Source organism: Coenobita brevimanus, chromosome 74, assembly GCF_032717465.1.
Source record: "Coenobita brevimanus isolate Jiangsu-jjx chromosome 74, ASM3271746v2, whole genome shotgun sequence".
In the NCBI taxonomy this organism is placed as follows: domain Eukaryota; kingdom Metazoa; phylum Arthropoda; class Malacostraca; order Decapoda; family Coenobitidae; genus Coenobita; species Coenobita brevimanus.
Window position 1 is genome coordinate 6,315,150 of NC_137027.1, and position 15,000 is coordinate 6,330,149.

General features: G+C 42.3%; 1 pseudogene; it reads left to right on the forward strand.

Moving 5' to 3' along the window:
- LOC145407667 (cell adhesion molecule Dscam2-like) overlaps positions 1-15,000 on the forward strand; it is a 245,115-nt pseudogene that overhangs the window by 50,693 nt on the left and 179,422 nt on the right.

Below are 15,000 nucleotides of genomic sequence, written 5' to 3' on the forward strand. Positions count from 1 at the left end.
GCACAAAAGCAGAAATACCCCAAAGCCTTCTCAAATCGGACCCTAACACTACCACAAAACACAACACTACATAACACAATACGGCACTGAAACACTGCACTAACACAAACACAAGCAATGCCACTCCATCCATCCCGGACCACAACAACAAAAAACAGCCCCACGCAACAGAGCCAGCCATCCCCCCTCACTTCTGCACATATCCTCGTCTCCAGCCCGTCTGTCAATGTTGGCCCTTGAGATAAGAATTAAAGACCCCTAAAACATACTGGCAGCTCCTGCTCTGCTGTCAGTGTATGGGCTTGATAAGCGCTGATGTAGGACTTTTGCCATGCACAGCACAGCACAGCACTGCATGGAACAGCACTGCATAACACAGCACAGCACAGCACAGCACACCACACCACACCACACCACACCACACCACACCATTCCTTATATAGCTCTTCCCATTCTCGCATTTACACCATACGACACCACCGAACTCTTACACACACACACACACACACACACACACACACACACACACACACACACACACACACACACACACACACACACACACACACACACACACACACACACACACACACACACACACACACACACACACACACACACACACACACACACACACACACACACACACACACACACACACACACACACACACACACACACACACACACACACACACACACACACACACACACACACACACACACACACACACACACACACACACACACACACACACACACACACAAAACCCCTCCCTCCACAGGCAACCCTTCCCTCCACACAGAACATATCAAGCGTCTCCAGCCTGTCTATCAGTGGCGGGAGATAAACACAGGGCCCCAGAGATAAGAAAAGAAGGCCCTCTAAGACAAGCTGACGTCTCCTCCTCCGCCGTCATTGTGTGTGGCTGATAAATGCTGATGTGGGGGTCTTCCATTGTACGCTTTCCACACGCACACGTCCCTCTCTCTCTCTCCCTAGCCGTGTGTCTGTCTCGCTGTCCTTGCTGTTTTTGTCATCTGGTCGTTTGTGATCTTAGTTTTTTTGGGTTTTCCTTCTACCTCTTTGTGGTCTTCAGTTCCTCTTATAAAACGATGACGTGTGTCCTATTTTTGTACGGTCTTCGCACGCACGATTCCCTCCCTCCTGGTGGTCGGTCTGTCTCGTCTCTGTCTTCACTATTTTTGCCGTCTGTCTGCGTATGGCTTTTGTGATTTTAGTGCTTTGGCCTGTATTCTTGGTCTCTTTCGCCGTATATGTTTTCTTATCGTGTTGCTTTGTACTCTATGCTTTCCACACGCAAACGTCCCTCGCTCCCTCCTCGCCCGTGTCTCTCTCCCTCCGTCCTCACCATCTTTGTACGACTTTCTGCCTGCGGTTTTAGCGTTTTGTCGTTTGTCCTTTATCTCCCTGTTGTCTTTAAATCTTCATGTATGAGAGGGATGTAGGTCTCCCTTTTTTGTACAGCTCCAGGGACACATCTCCCTCCCTCCCTCTCCCTCCTGTCTGTCTCTCTCCTAGTTTCTTTGCCATCATATTTATGCGTGGCTTTTGTGGTTGTAATGTTCTTATTTGAACTTTATTTCTTCGTGAACTTCATATAAAACGATGATGTGGGTCTCCATCTATACGCTTCCACACGCACATATCGCCCCCTCCTTCATAATCTGTCTGTCTCTCTGTCTTCGCTGCCTTTGTCGTTTTTATGCTTATGCTTTTTGTGGTTTTGGTTCCGTGGCGTTTGTTGGAGTCTTCTTTTATACTTTTTTTTTATTACAAATACACAACATACACACGTCTTTACTATCCTTTTTGTCCTCTCTGTCCATGCTTGTTTTGTTGGCTGTCTGCGCTTGTGTGTGTGTGTGTGTGTGTGTGTGTGTGTGTGTGTGTGTGTGTGTGTGTGTGTGTGTGTGTGTGTGTGTGTGTGTTTATCGTGTGTCCTTGTCCTCTTTGCTTAGTCTGCATGTCTCTCTGATCCCCCGTTTTTTGTTGTGTGTGTGTGTGTGTGTGTGTGTGTGAGTGTGTGTGTGTGTGTGTGTGTGTGTGTGTGTGTGTGTGTGTGTGTGTGTGTGTGTGTGTGTGTGTGTGTGTGTGTGTGTGTGTTCGTTTGCCCTTGATCTTTTTGTAGTTTTGTTTTTATGTCGTCTTTTTGTTTTCCTGATAAACTGTGATGTGGGAGTCTTTCACTAAATGCTGTCTGCACATGCTCTGTTCCTCATTAGTCTGTCTGTCTGTCTGTTTGTCCCTATCGGTTTTTGTGTAAATTGCTTTAATGCCGTGTTTTGCTCGCCTTCCGTCATGTGTATGTGTGTGTGTGTGTGTGTGTGTGTGTGTGTGTGTGTGTGTGTGTGTGTGTGTGTGGTTGCTTATTTCGTGCCTTGTTTGTGGCTTTTTTTTTTTTTTTTTTTTTTTTTAATGGCGTATCTTTTGTGTCCCAAGGCTCGTTACCTTTTGTTCATATTGCTTCTGTTCACTGTGTAGATTTTGTTGTCTTCAGTCTTAGTCCCAAGTTCTTGTCCGTCCATCATTACTTTTTCGTTGCCGTTCTAGTTGTCGTCTGCTTTTGTGTTGTCGTCTGTTTCAGTCTTGTTTCTTCTCGTTTGTTCTTATGGTCTCGTTTGTAGAATCTTTATTTTGTTGTGACTTGAATTTTCCTGTTCTCGCCCTCATTAGCCAAGTTTGAGCCATTTTCGTTGCCTGTTCGTTTCGGGCCGGGTCTTACTAATCCCTCCTTTCCACTACTTTCGCCCATTTTCACTAATTTCACCCTCTCACTAACCTCTGCCTTTATCCCTTTCGTGTCCTGGCAACTAATCTCCTTATGGCTAATCTTATCCTCCGACCAATCTACCCCTTTTGATAATCCCTGTTAATTGTCACTTGGTTTGTTGTTTGTTGGGACATCAAACTGCAATACTCAGATACTCAAGATGTACAGTGTGAGAAAATAGCGACTATATGATTATAAATTAATGGGACAGTGGAATATTAACCAAGAAATAAGGGCACGTGTTTATAGGAGATGACAAGGATAATACTGAGAAAATGATGATTATTTATGATGTAGGCTGTTCCTGATACTGTGTGAAAAAACGCATGGGCTGTACATTACCGTGTGCATGAAAACTGATTTATGAAAAGCCCTTATTGATGTTTCATTATCTTTCTGTCCTCTGGCACCTTGTGGATAGACTCTACAGTATGCCCAAAATTGGTATTTTAAGAAATCAGACTTTATTACCACCCATTCCTCTTTCAGGGACTCTCTCGCAATTTCCTGCAGGCTTCAGTTGGATGGGCAGGTGGCCAGCGGGATAATTGGTTAGTGTAGAAAGTTTAACCTTTAGTGACAGGAGGTGCCTCACGGTAGATCAGTTAATAAGCGTATTTTACATTTTAGAATCTCACGTTACCTCCCCTTGTCTTCTGCAGGTGTGTGTACGGGCGATGCAGGCGGACCCAGACTGACCGTGACGCCCCCTGCCAAGGTGGTGTTCTCATCGGGGGCGGGGGCGGTACTAAGCTGCATCGCAGAGGGGTCGCCGCCCCCCACCGTCAACTGGGTCACACGGGAGGGCCACAGTCTAACCTCGCAACCCCCATACACCGATATTCTGGCCAATGGATCACTAGTGCTCAGGCCTTTCTTGGCAGACAGGTGAGCTGGGTGTGTTTATGATAGTGTATATATATATAAAGGATGTCCCGGGAGGAAAAGGCATGACTTTGTAAAATGATAGCTAAGTGAATTCTGAGTAAAATTTGCAATATCAACATGGGTCCAAATCTCAGTCGGTGCAGAACTACAGTTACGGATAACCTTTAGGGGGAAAATTGTGCCCGTCGTAATTCACCCATAAGGTATTCAATAACTGTACCTCCGCAACGGTTGAGATTTGGACCATTGTTGATATAGCACTTTTTACCATAGGATTTCCTCAGCTGTCATCTCCAAGAGTTTTGACCCGTACTCCTAGGAAACCCTGTATACGTCTGTGTGTCTGTCTATCGATCTATCTATCTACCTATCTGTTATAAGAGAGAGAGAGAGAGAGAGAGAGAGAGAGAGAGAGAGAGAGAGAGAGAGAGAGAGGCTTTAAACCTGTAGTGAATTGTATAATCTGACGCTACAAGTGTGCAGCAGGTTATATTTCAGGTCACTGAACATCGCTTACACTTGTATTGTTTCAGCAGATGCATGTAGCATAACAGACTGATAAATATCAAGTCAGTTTCAAATCTGTATTTATTTCACCAGAAGTAATGTAATACGACATGAACACAAATGCATACATGAAAAGTTCCATTGTATCATTTCACACAGAGAGTAACTAATAGTTGTTTAAGATAATGTAATTCAGTAAATCTGTTCTAAATGCAGAAACACATATTAATATTTATATTTTGCGCATGACATGTAGTATATGATATTTGATTGTTACAGTATATTATCTCTCTCTCTCTCTCTCTCTCTCTCTCTCTCTCTCTCTTCCAAGCAGTGTATAGTAGGATAACATGCAGAGTAACACCATATTGTCATTTCCCATAATGTAAAAGTGTAGGCTAATAGTTTTTAAGCAGATGTACATTTTTGATTGTTACAGTATATTATCTCTCTCTCTCTCTCTCTCTCGCTCTCGCTCTCTCTCTCTCTCTCTCTCTCTCTCTCTCTCTTCCAAGCAGTGTATAGTAGGATAACATGCAGAGTAGCACCATATTGTCATTTCCCATAATGTAAAAGTGTAGGCTAATAGTTTTTAAGCAGATGTACATTTTAGGCTTTGATGTAGAGTCGAAGACTTAGGTAATCGAAAGTCTATACAGTTCTATAGTTTCCTTTAAGCTGTTTAATTTCCTATAGTAAATAATCATTTCTTTGAGGGGTAGCGTATGAAAACAATATTACATGTATCCAGGAACCCTTTGTATTTATTGAATTAATGACATTTCTGTAATAATTTCTGACATACAAGAATAATAGTCTTGATTATTCATAACAGGACCGAACGTAGACTAGAACGGCATATATATCTAGTAACATGTGTATTAATGTGTTCTTATATAATGGGTGCTGAAGGAGACGTACCGATATATTGATAGGATTAATTGTAAAGTAGAAACCCCAGTTTATTTACATTTATATTTATAGAACATCGTATAGCAGATAATGGATGGTGAGTGTGATGGGTGACGCGAGAGTAAGAGTCATTTACACGTATAATGGATGGTGAGTGTGACGGGTGACGCGAAAGTAATTCATTTTATCGTACAGCGAATAATGGATGATGAGTATGATGTGTGACGCGAGAGTAAGAGTCATTTTACTGAGGCTCTTTATTAATAGATGAGTGAGTCGGCTCTTACGTAATACAATTTGCTGTGATGTGTGCACGGTTGAGAGATTATATTACACACCTCGCACGCACGCACGCGCTCACGCACGCACGCACGCACGCACGCACGCACGCACGCACACACACACACACACACACACACACACACACACACACACACACACACACACACACACACACACACACACACACACACACACACACACACACACACACACACACACACACACACACACTCTCTCTCTCTCTCTCTCTCTCTCTCTCACGTGTAACATTCCAAAGTCAGATTTCTCGCTTCATTTCATTCGACACGAGGGTATAAAATTAGCGAAATAGTCTTTACGTTCTCTGGAAAATATTCTTCTGTGTTATCATTGTCTGTTTGTTTCTCTATTTTCTCTTTTTCTCTCTCTTTCCTTTCACAACCACCTCCGTTTATTGTCTTTCTTCTTCCTGTTTTTCTGTTTTCTTTGCCTTTCTGTCCCCGTTACTCTGTTGTCTTCTGTTCCTCTCTCCTTTCATTTTTCCTTCTCTTTTCTTCTTTGCCTGTTTTCCTTTTTCTTCTTATTTTATCAGTGATATTCCGTTTCATTCTTGTCATTTTTTTTAATTTCTTTTCCGTACTTTACCTATCCTTTCCTCTTTCTCCTTACTTTCGTCTCACGTTTCTTGTCGTCCACCGTCTCCCTCTTCTCTTTCTGTCGCTCTCGGTTATCCTTCACTCCTCTGTTTTTTCATTCCTTTATTTCCCATTTCTCCTTTCTTCCTCAATTCTTTCTCTTTCGTTACTCTTTTCTCTCCCTTACTCCATCTTTCCGCTGTCTTTCTCTCTTTCCCTTTTCTTTTCCCTTTTTACTATCTTTCACTCTTTCCTCTCCCTTCCATTTCTCGTTTCGTTCATCCCCTTCTTTATCCCTCTCTTCTCTTCCGGTCCTTCTGCCTGTGAGTGATCATACTGCGTGGAGGGAGCACTAAAGCTGAGGGAACAGGTGGTCTCTCATTCAGTCTCGTACTCGTGTCATATAGTGGCGCAATCTGTGTGGATATATCTTAAACTGTGGCGAAATTATGTCAAAACCGTAATATGCTACGTGAAGTTAAATTTATCACTGTAAGGGCTTTTAATAATTATACATCAACCCATTAGAGAGGGTGGAGGATAAGAAACTGACTAGAAGAGTGTATTTGAATGAAGTGGATAGGGAGGGAGGGATGGACCGAGGATAAGATAGGGGGATGGGGTGGAGATGTGTATGAGAGAAGGGGAATGTGTCTTGAAGAGGGCTGGCAAAAACAGGGTGACATGGAGGCGATTCGTTTGTGGCCACCCCTAATGGGACTAAGGCGTCTGGCGACAGGTAGATAAATAGAAAGATAGATAAATAGATAGATGAATACAGAAGATAGATAAATAGATAGACCTCTTACATCCCGTGGCATAAATTTGATATTTTTGCCGCCTCCGGACAATTTTATTCAGTTTAGAGATATTTTTTGTGATATGCCGGATAATGAAGGCTGCACCCAACTTCTCCATTTCAAAAAATTTCTCTTGGGGATGTATAAAATTGTGCGGAAGCAGTAAGAATATAAAGAAAAACACATCATAGGAGTGTATAAGGATAATGAAGAGAGGTTAGATGAAGAAAAGGAAGAAGAAAGGGAATAAGTAAGAGAGGAAAGAGTCGAAAAGAGAAAAACACTTGATGCAGAAGGTTCTACGGTAGTCAAGCGTAGGATGTAGAGAGGCGGTCAGAACTATGAGTTAAAAAAAAAAAAAAGAGAGATAAAACGGGAAAAATGAATATAAGAAATGTAGAAGACTAAAGAAAAAATATACTTATTACAGAATTTCAAAAAGAGGAGAATTTATAACAGAAATGGGAAGATAAAGAACGGACGAATCAACAAAAGACGATATAGAAGAGAAGTAAAAAAGAAAAAAAAAAGAAAAGGAGGAAGTCGGATCGAGAGGGGGAAAAAAAAGATGCAGATAAAATATCGAGGGGAAAAGCAGATCCAAGAGATACGTAAACCTCTAAGGGGAAGCAGAAAAAAAGGAAAGATGAGAAGAAAGCTAATAGAGAATAAGTACGAAGAGAAAGACTAAGAAAATGAGGAAATAGGATCGATAGGAAAAAAAGTGACGAAGACGAAGAAAAGGGAGAATAAGAGGACAGGATAGTAAAAAAGATGCAGAAGATAAGATGTAAGGAGAGTTAAGGCGAAATGTAAGATATTGAGGAAAACATAGAGTGCCAGGTTAGACAGTGAACGAGCTGACTCCACCAAAACTTTAATAAGCTCGCCACTAGAACAGGGCTGACATTTTTCCCATCTCTGACCTTCCCTGTGAGATCTGACCGCCAGTTCTAGAGGTCTTTAACCCCTTCATGGCAAATTGTCTTTCCTAGGATGAGGAAAATTGATGAAAATGGTCAGGCCCATCACGTGTCTAATCATCATTCTATTATCTATCATATTTCTATCATTCTTATTCTTTCTCGTCATTCCTTTATCGATCATTCACTTGTTCGTTTATCATTCATTTATCTCTTATTCATAATTATAGCCATCGTTCTTATTTCCTTCTATCATTCATTCTCTAGCCTTCCTTTATCTAATTATCATTCATCCATCATTCATATTTATAGCCATCATTATTATTTCTGTTTATCATCCTCATCCGTGCATGCAGACTCTAAGCTATAGTCCAGTCACTCTGTCTTGGCCCAAATTTTCGTTATGTTTGCAGGATCTTGCCCGTAGCTCAGTATCAGAAAAAAGCAATACACCAGCTCTACATCCTTTACATAATACGTCTTCGTGACTAGCACCTATTCTAGTGTTACTCTCATGCCAGAGCTCAACATTGACGGAGAGATGGACATTTTAGGCCAAGTTAAAGTGAACAGAGTATATTTCTGTGGGAGGTAGGTAGGTAGGTAAGTTGGTAGGTAAGTTGGTAGGTAGGTAGGTAGATAGGTAGAACTCTCATATACTCTATTTGGCGTCGGGTGTTTAGTGGTTAGAAAGCTCCACTCGAAATGGCGACCTTCCTTGCGTGTTTAGGGTCGGTCCGCGAGAGAAATGGCTGGAGAGTTTTGATTTAGAGTCTCCAAAAGGGATGGGCTGGTCTCCTACACTTAAATGTACCGGGACTACGGGAGCCTAGCCAAGGACCCATACACCTTCAATGGGGCGATATGGGATTAGCTGTTGACGTGTTGCTGACTTTTACACTGATATGTAGGTCAACACACACACACACACACACACACACACACACACACACACACACACACACACACACACACACACACACACACACACACACACACACACACACACACACACACACACACACACACACCTTTCTCACAACCCTTCGTCCTGGTTTCCATAATTCAAGACAGTCTCCCTCCCTCCTAAAAAATGTGCAGTACTTTGGCAATCATCCTTTTTTCCCTCTCTTCCTTTATTTTTTTTTCTTCGTCGTGTCTCTCCAGCTTAATGGTTGTGTCGCGTGTGAAATTTATGGGCGAGGTGGTCGGGGTCATAAAGGGGAGAGTGTGTAAGCTACGAGGAGGGAGAGGAGAACCCTGCTTTTCTTTCCTCATCATACTTTCTTTCACTCTCTTCTGCTTTGATCTGTTATTCTCCTCTTACCTGTGCTCTGGTATGGTCTCTGCTTTACTCTGCTTTCCTCTGCTTTTCTTTGACGTAAGCTGCTGTCGTTGTCTCTGCTTTGTTTTCCCCTACTGTGCCTTTCTCTACTCTGCCTCCCTCTGCCCTACCCTGCTTTGCTCGTCTGCAATACTGTATCTTGCTCTTCTCTGCTCGCCTGTATTGTGCCTGCTTTGCCTCGTCTCGTCTCGTCTCGCTTCGTCTCTCGTCGTTTTTCCCATCCTCTCTCTCTCTCTCTCTCTCTCTCTCATATAGCCTATATGTATATATCTCAATCTACATTTGTCTGTCTGTATCTACAGTATATTCATCCACCCATCTATCTCTCCATCTATCTCTCCATCTGTCTATCTAGTTTCCTTTCCTGCAGTAAGGCTGGGTTCGACATTCTATAACCGGGCCAGACAAGGAGGTTGATTTATTCCTCGACAGCTTTCGATTAGCGAGATAAATTGCCGGCAGGATAAGCTGTACTGAGGCTTTAAAATTAGGCACAAAAATAGGCGATGTTTTTGAAATTGTAGTGAAGGAGATAATATTTTTTTGTGTTTGTCCAACTCTGGGCAAAGGCATCAGGGTCTATTTCTTGGGGGATGTGGACTGTCCCAAGGCCCAGCAGTCCTCCTACACCTCCACATGTCACCACTACGGCGCTGACACCCTCCGTCCATATTGAATACATGCTAGGGCTGTCTCATACAGGACAGGTGCATTGGCATTAGCGGGGGTACTTTTACGACATGTCGACGGGTCTTTTGTAGATCAGTAGAGTCTGCATCTTGAAAATCAGATCCTTAAACTGTTCCCTGCCCCAGTCGGGATTCAAACCTGGGTCCATTCGGACTGCAGGCCGCCTCTCTACCAATTGTGTGTGTGTGTGTGTGTGTGTGTGTGTGTGTGTGTGTGTGTGTGTGTTTAAGCCTCTGCATGTATGTGTGCGCCTCATATTACCACATTACCTACCACACTAACACCACTTTCTGTCTACCTCCTTCAGGTACCGGGCAGACATCCACGCTGCCACTGTCCGGTGCCGCGCCAGCAACCCTCACGGCACTGTGGTCTCGCCCCCCATCACGCTACAGGCAGGTCAGTACAAAAATACACACAGTTTTTACAATCTACCCACCTCATCAATTACCTCTTCCTACCTGATCATTTACCTCTACCCACTTCATCATTTACCTCTACCCACCTCATTAATTACCTCTATCAGCATCATCAGTTATCATTTATAACCTTTAGAAGTATTCATCTCAACTTACCTCGTTAGATATACCAGGTCAGTCATTGCTTTCTCAGTACCTACCTCACTAACTACCTTATTATACATGCACACTCAGTAATTACCCTCTCAGTACTCCCATCGCCAGTGTGTTATTACCTTTCCAATACCCGCATCACCGATAACCCGAGGTGAGTACACACACGCATTCAGTTACTTTTCCTTTCGTTGCGGGCACTCTCTTTCAAGATTCGCGATGTATATGCAAAAATTACAAACTTTTTTTTTTTTTTTTTTTTTTTTTTTTGTGACTAGATTTGCAGTCGTTTTCATACTGATTTGGATGGGAACTGGCACGTTTTGTTTTTGCATCATGCGGTACTGAAAACAATTGAACACACATGAAAAGGAACAAAAAGTGTGTGTGTGTGTGTGTGTGTGTGTGTGTGTGTGTGTGTGTGTGTGTGTGTGTGTGTGTGTGTGTGTGTGTGTGTGTGTGTGTGAGAGAGAGAGAGAGAGAGAGAGAGAGAGAGAGAGAGAGAGAGAGAGTTTTAAATTCTCACGTCCTTTATATATATTCCTCACTCTCACAACCCTCTCCTTTTCAGGCTCTCTGTTTCCACTCCGTTTCAGCCTGGATTATGCATTAGGCAGGTGTATTAATTACCTCCCATCGGTGCAGCCGTATTGTCACCTCTCTTATGCAGCAGCCGACATCAAAGCCATCACTCTATTATTACCTGGCACACTCACACAGATCCAATATTTTAGCCCTCTTTTAAATGAGGGGTCAGTTGGATTAACCTTTACTGTTTCTAAATGGCAATAATAGAGTTTGCATTATCATTGTTTTGCGTTATTATTAAATATTAGTTATTATTATTATTATTATTATTATTATTATTATTATTATTATTATTATTATTTCTGGGGGGTAGAGGTTCAGTTTCCTACCAGGTGGATCAAAGGTAAAGGTGGGTCGTGGGCCAAACTAAAAAATTCATTGCGTGGTTTGAACTCGTCAGTACCCGGTACGATTTGGATCAGACTAGATTTATACACTAGATATGATGATGGGAAGCAGCGATTCGATTATTATATAGATTGATCCAATACCAAGGTCACATATTAAGGTCAAACTTCAGGTAAGGCGTCGCTTTGTTGGCTTAGTGGTTGATGATTCTTTTTGGGGGGGTTATTGCCGTTATTGTGACTACTGCTACTGTTCATACTACTGCTGCGCGCGCGCGCACGCACACACACACACACACACGCACGCACACACACACACACACACACACACACACACACACACACACACACACACACACACACACACACACACACACACACACACACACACACACACACACACACACACACACACACACACACACACACACACACACCTATCTGTCTATCTATATCCATCTGTCTACCTATTTATGTATCTATCTATCTACCTATCTATCTGTCTGTCTACCTACCTATCTGCCTGTCTATCTATCTATCTATCTGTCTAACTATCTATATCTATATCTGTCCATCTATTTATCTATCTGTCTATCTATCTATCTATCTATGTCTATATATTTGTTACGTAAGGAATAGGAAATCGTGCATGTGAGATGAGACAGTGGCAGCGAAATGTATCCCTGGACTGCCCTCCGATAACAGGTTCCGATAACAATACATTTAATGCAGTTTTATTCCAATCCCACGATACCAGTCCGAGATACTGTGGCGGTATTATGCACCGGCGTCATGGCTTTTACTGCGATTACGCTCTTACTGATGAGCATGATCTGGATGACTGGCTGAGAGTAATTACCGAGTGTTCATTTACCAAGTTTGGCAACGTATTGTTAGTAAATATTCCTAAATGTGATTGTTTTTATCCCAAGTGTTTTGCGGATATATACACCAAATGAATTTAAATGAGAGATGTTAATGTATCAAAATTATTTCTGCTATCTGACATTCCGTGCCTGGGAAATAAACTTGTCAGAGGAAATTGCTGTGCGTCATTAATTTATTTTGTTTTTGTTTAAGTCTTACCAGTAATTTTTACACAAGTTCCACATGAGAGCTGTCCCAGTTCAGAAATGTGTGAACAAACACAGGTCGAAATTTAATAAAGATAATTTGGTATAAGAAATGTTATCGGGGCTCACCTGTGTGCAATTATCTTATCTCGTAACTGTTTATAACTCTGGAATTGGCTGATGAAACAAGCTAAAGGGCAGGCCATTAACCCTTTGACTCCGGGAACGTTTTTCTTTCATGTTATTCTTTCCATCTTTTTATTCAGCTTAGGATAGACTTTTCGGACTGTGGGGATATATATAGCTGTAATCAAGCCATTCAAAAAGAGAGACCATTACTAAGTTGAGTGAAATAGTCTGATAATATTTAGAATGAGCTGGGAAGGGCGTCACCTTGATTGGACGCGTCTTCCACCCTGTTCAGGCGAAAGTATTTACACGGAGTTAAGTCTTCTGATTGAGGATAATTGGCGTATATGTATGTAAACTAGAAAGTCTTATGATTAAACGGTCAAAATAATACCCAGTTCGAGTTCCAGAGCGTCGCAGATGAGCAAAGCAGGAATCAATAGACAAAAATGGGCATAATTCTGAGCATATTTGCCCACTCAGTATTTTCCCTTCCCATTAATTCCTATCCACGTTCCTGGCAAAAGAATTCCCCGTTGCCGAGAGTTCCGACTGAGCATAAATCGGAGCATTAATTCAGCGCAGCGAGGGGGTAGAGGAGAGGCGGACGTGATCATATTCCATTAGCGGCCGTAAACACGCTTTCACTCTCCTAAACCTATCTAAAATGAACAGTCCGCACTCTAGAGGTGTGTGAGAATAGGAAGCCTGCCTTGTATGTGGTTTGGTGTGGTTTAAGTTAGAAGAGGTTAGCTTAGGTTAGGCTAGGTTTGGTTATAAACACCCGCTAACTCTCATAAACCTATTTATATTGAACAGTCTGTACTCTAGAGGGGTGTTAATTTGAGACTGTTTACCTATTACCTGATGTGGTGACATTTGGTTAGTTTAGGTTTACAGGGTCAGGTTAGGTTAAGTTGGTCGTTAGATTACGTTTGGTTGGATTGTTAGGTTAAACTGGGTTGGGTTGGACTAGGATGGGTTAGGAACTGTTAGGTTAGAATACTGTAGCGATGACTGATTTGAACAGCATTAGTATATTTGACCGATTTTAGTGAAAGAAAGTTAGGTTTGATACGGAGAGGTTGAACTGGATTTGGTTAATACAGTTTCGCTTGTAAACAGGCCCTCACTTTCACAGCCATATTGAACTGTTTAGACTAGACAATGTTGATCTATCCTGGATCGACATACTAGGTAGCTCGACTCTTCCAAAATGTATTCGCCTTAGGGAAGATACTTGGGCTTGTAGAGTGTAAAGTTCAGATGTGTATTGTCAGGGGAAATAATGAGGGGGGGAAATGTTCGTGGCAGGGGAAGTGTTTGGGGCGGGAATATCCGGTGAGAAGGAGAGTGAGGGAGAGGCGGGGTTGAATGGGAAATGGAGTCTAGGGGAACTGGAAGGGGGATGAGAGGAGGAGGAAGGAGAAAAGGGAGGAATGAGGATGAGGATGGAGAGAGGCGGAGATGGTGGGTAAGGAGAAGAAAGGATTGGAGAGGAAGTAGGGATGAGGAAGAAATTGAAATTGGATAATAAGTGTAGAAAGAGGAAGAAGATGATGAGAGGAAACGGTGAGACGGGGGGGAGAGGGAGGAAAGAGGGAAAATGAGAGAGAAAGGAGAAGAGATAGTCGATAAAAAGTAGAAATACAACAGAGGAGGAAAGAGAGGAGAGGTCTGAAGGGAAAAAGTAGCAGAAAGAGGGAGAGATGGAGGGTTTAAGGGGAAATAATACAAGAGGAGAGCGCGGGGTAGAAAACAGATAGAAAGAGAGGGAAAGAGATGGGAGTAGGGGATGGAGGAGAAAGGGGAAATGGAGAGAGAAAGGGAAATGAGAGGAGACAGGGGGAGAAATGAGAGCGGAGGAGAGAATAAGAGCTTCAGAGAGGAAACGGAGAGAGAGAGAGAGAGAGAGAGAGAGAGAGAGAGAGAGAGAGAGAGAGAGAGAGAGAACACTGTCAGGTAATACATTTGGCAGCGTCTCGGAGCCATCACAGGCCTGGGGATTTATGGCCAGGTACCGACGCTTATCCACCTCACTCCGATATCGTCATTGCCATCATAGTTAAGCTTCTTTCAGACGATTTTCTTCAGTTTCAGAGAGATTTGTAGAAGTAAAGGTGTTGGTGAAGGCTTAAGCTTACTCTTCTAGTTCGAAAATTTCCACTGAAGCTGAATAAAAGCCTCTGAATTTGAAATATAATAAGAAAATCGTATTCACAGTGAAGAGGGTTAAGTCTTCATCTCTTTGTCTCCTCGAACCTGGCCTACTGTGTTTGTGCGTTTGATTATCGTCTCCTTGTTTTTTTTTAAATGAATTTTTTGTCGTTTTCTTGTTTTTTATTGTTTGTCGCCTATTTTTTTTGTTTTTTAATTTTTCTTTTTTTTTATCATGTTTGTCTTCTCGTTTTTTTTTTAATTGCATTTTTTTTATTGTCGTCTCCTTTGGTTTAAATTATGCCTTTATGATTGTACTCCCCTTTCGCTTTGAACTGTGACTTAGATTGTCTTCCTCTTGGCCTTTGATTGTGCCTTT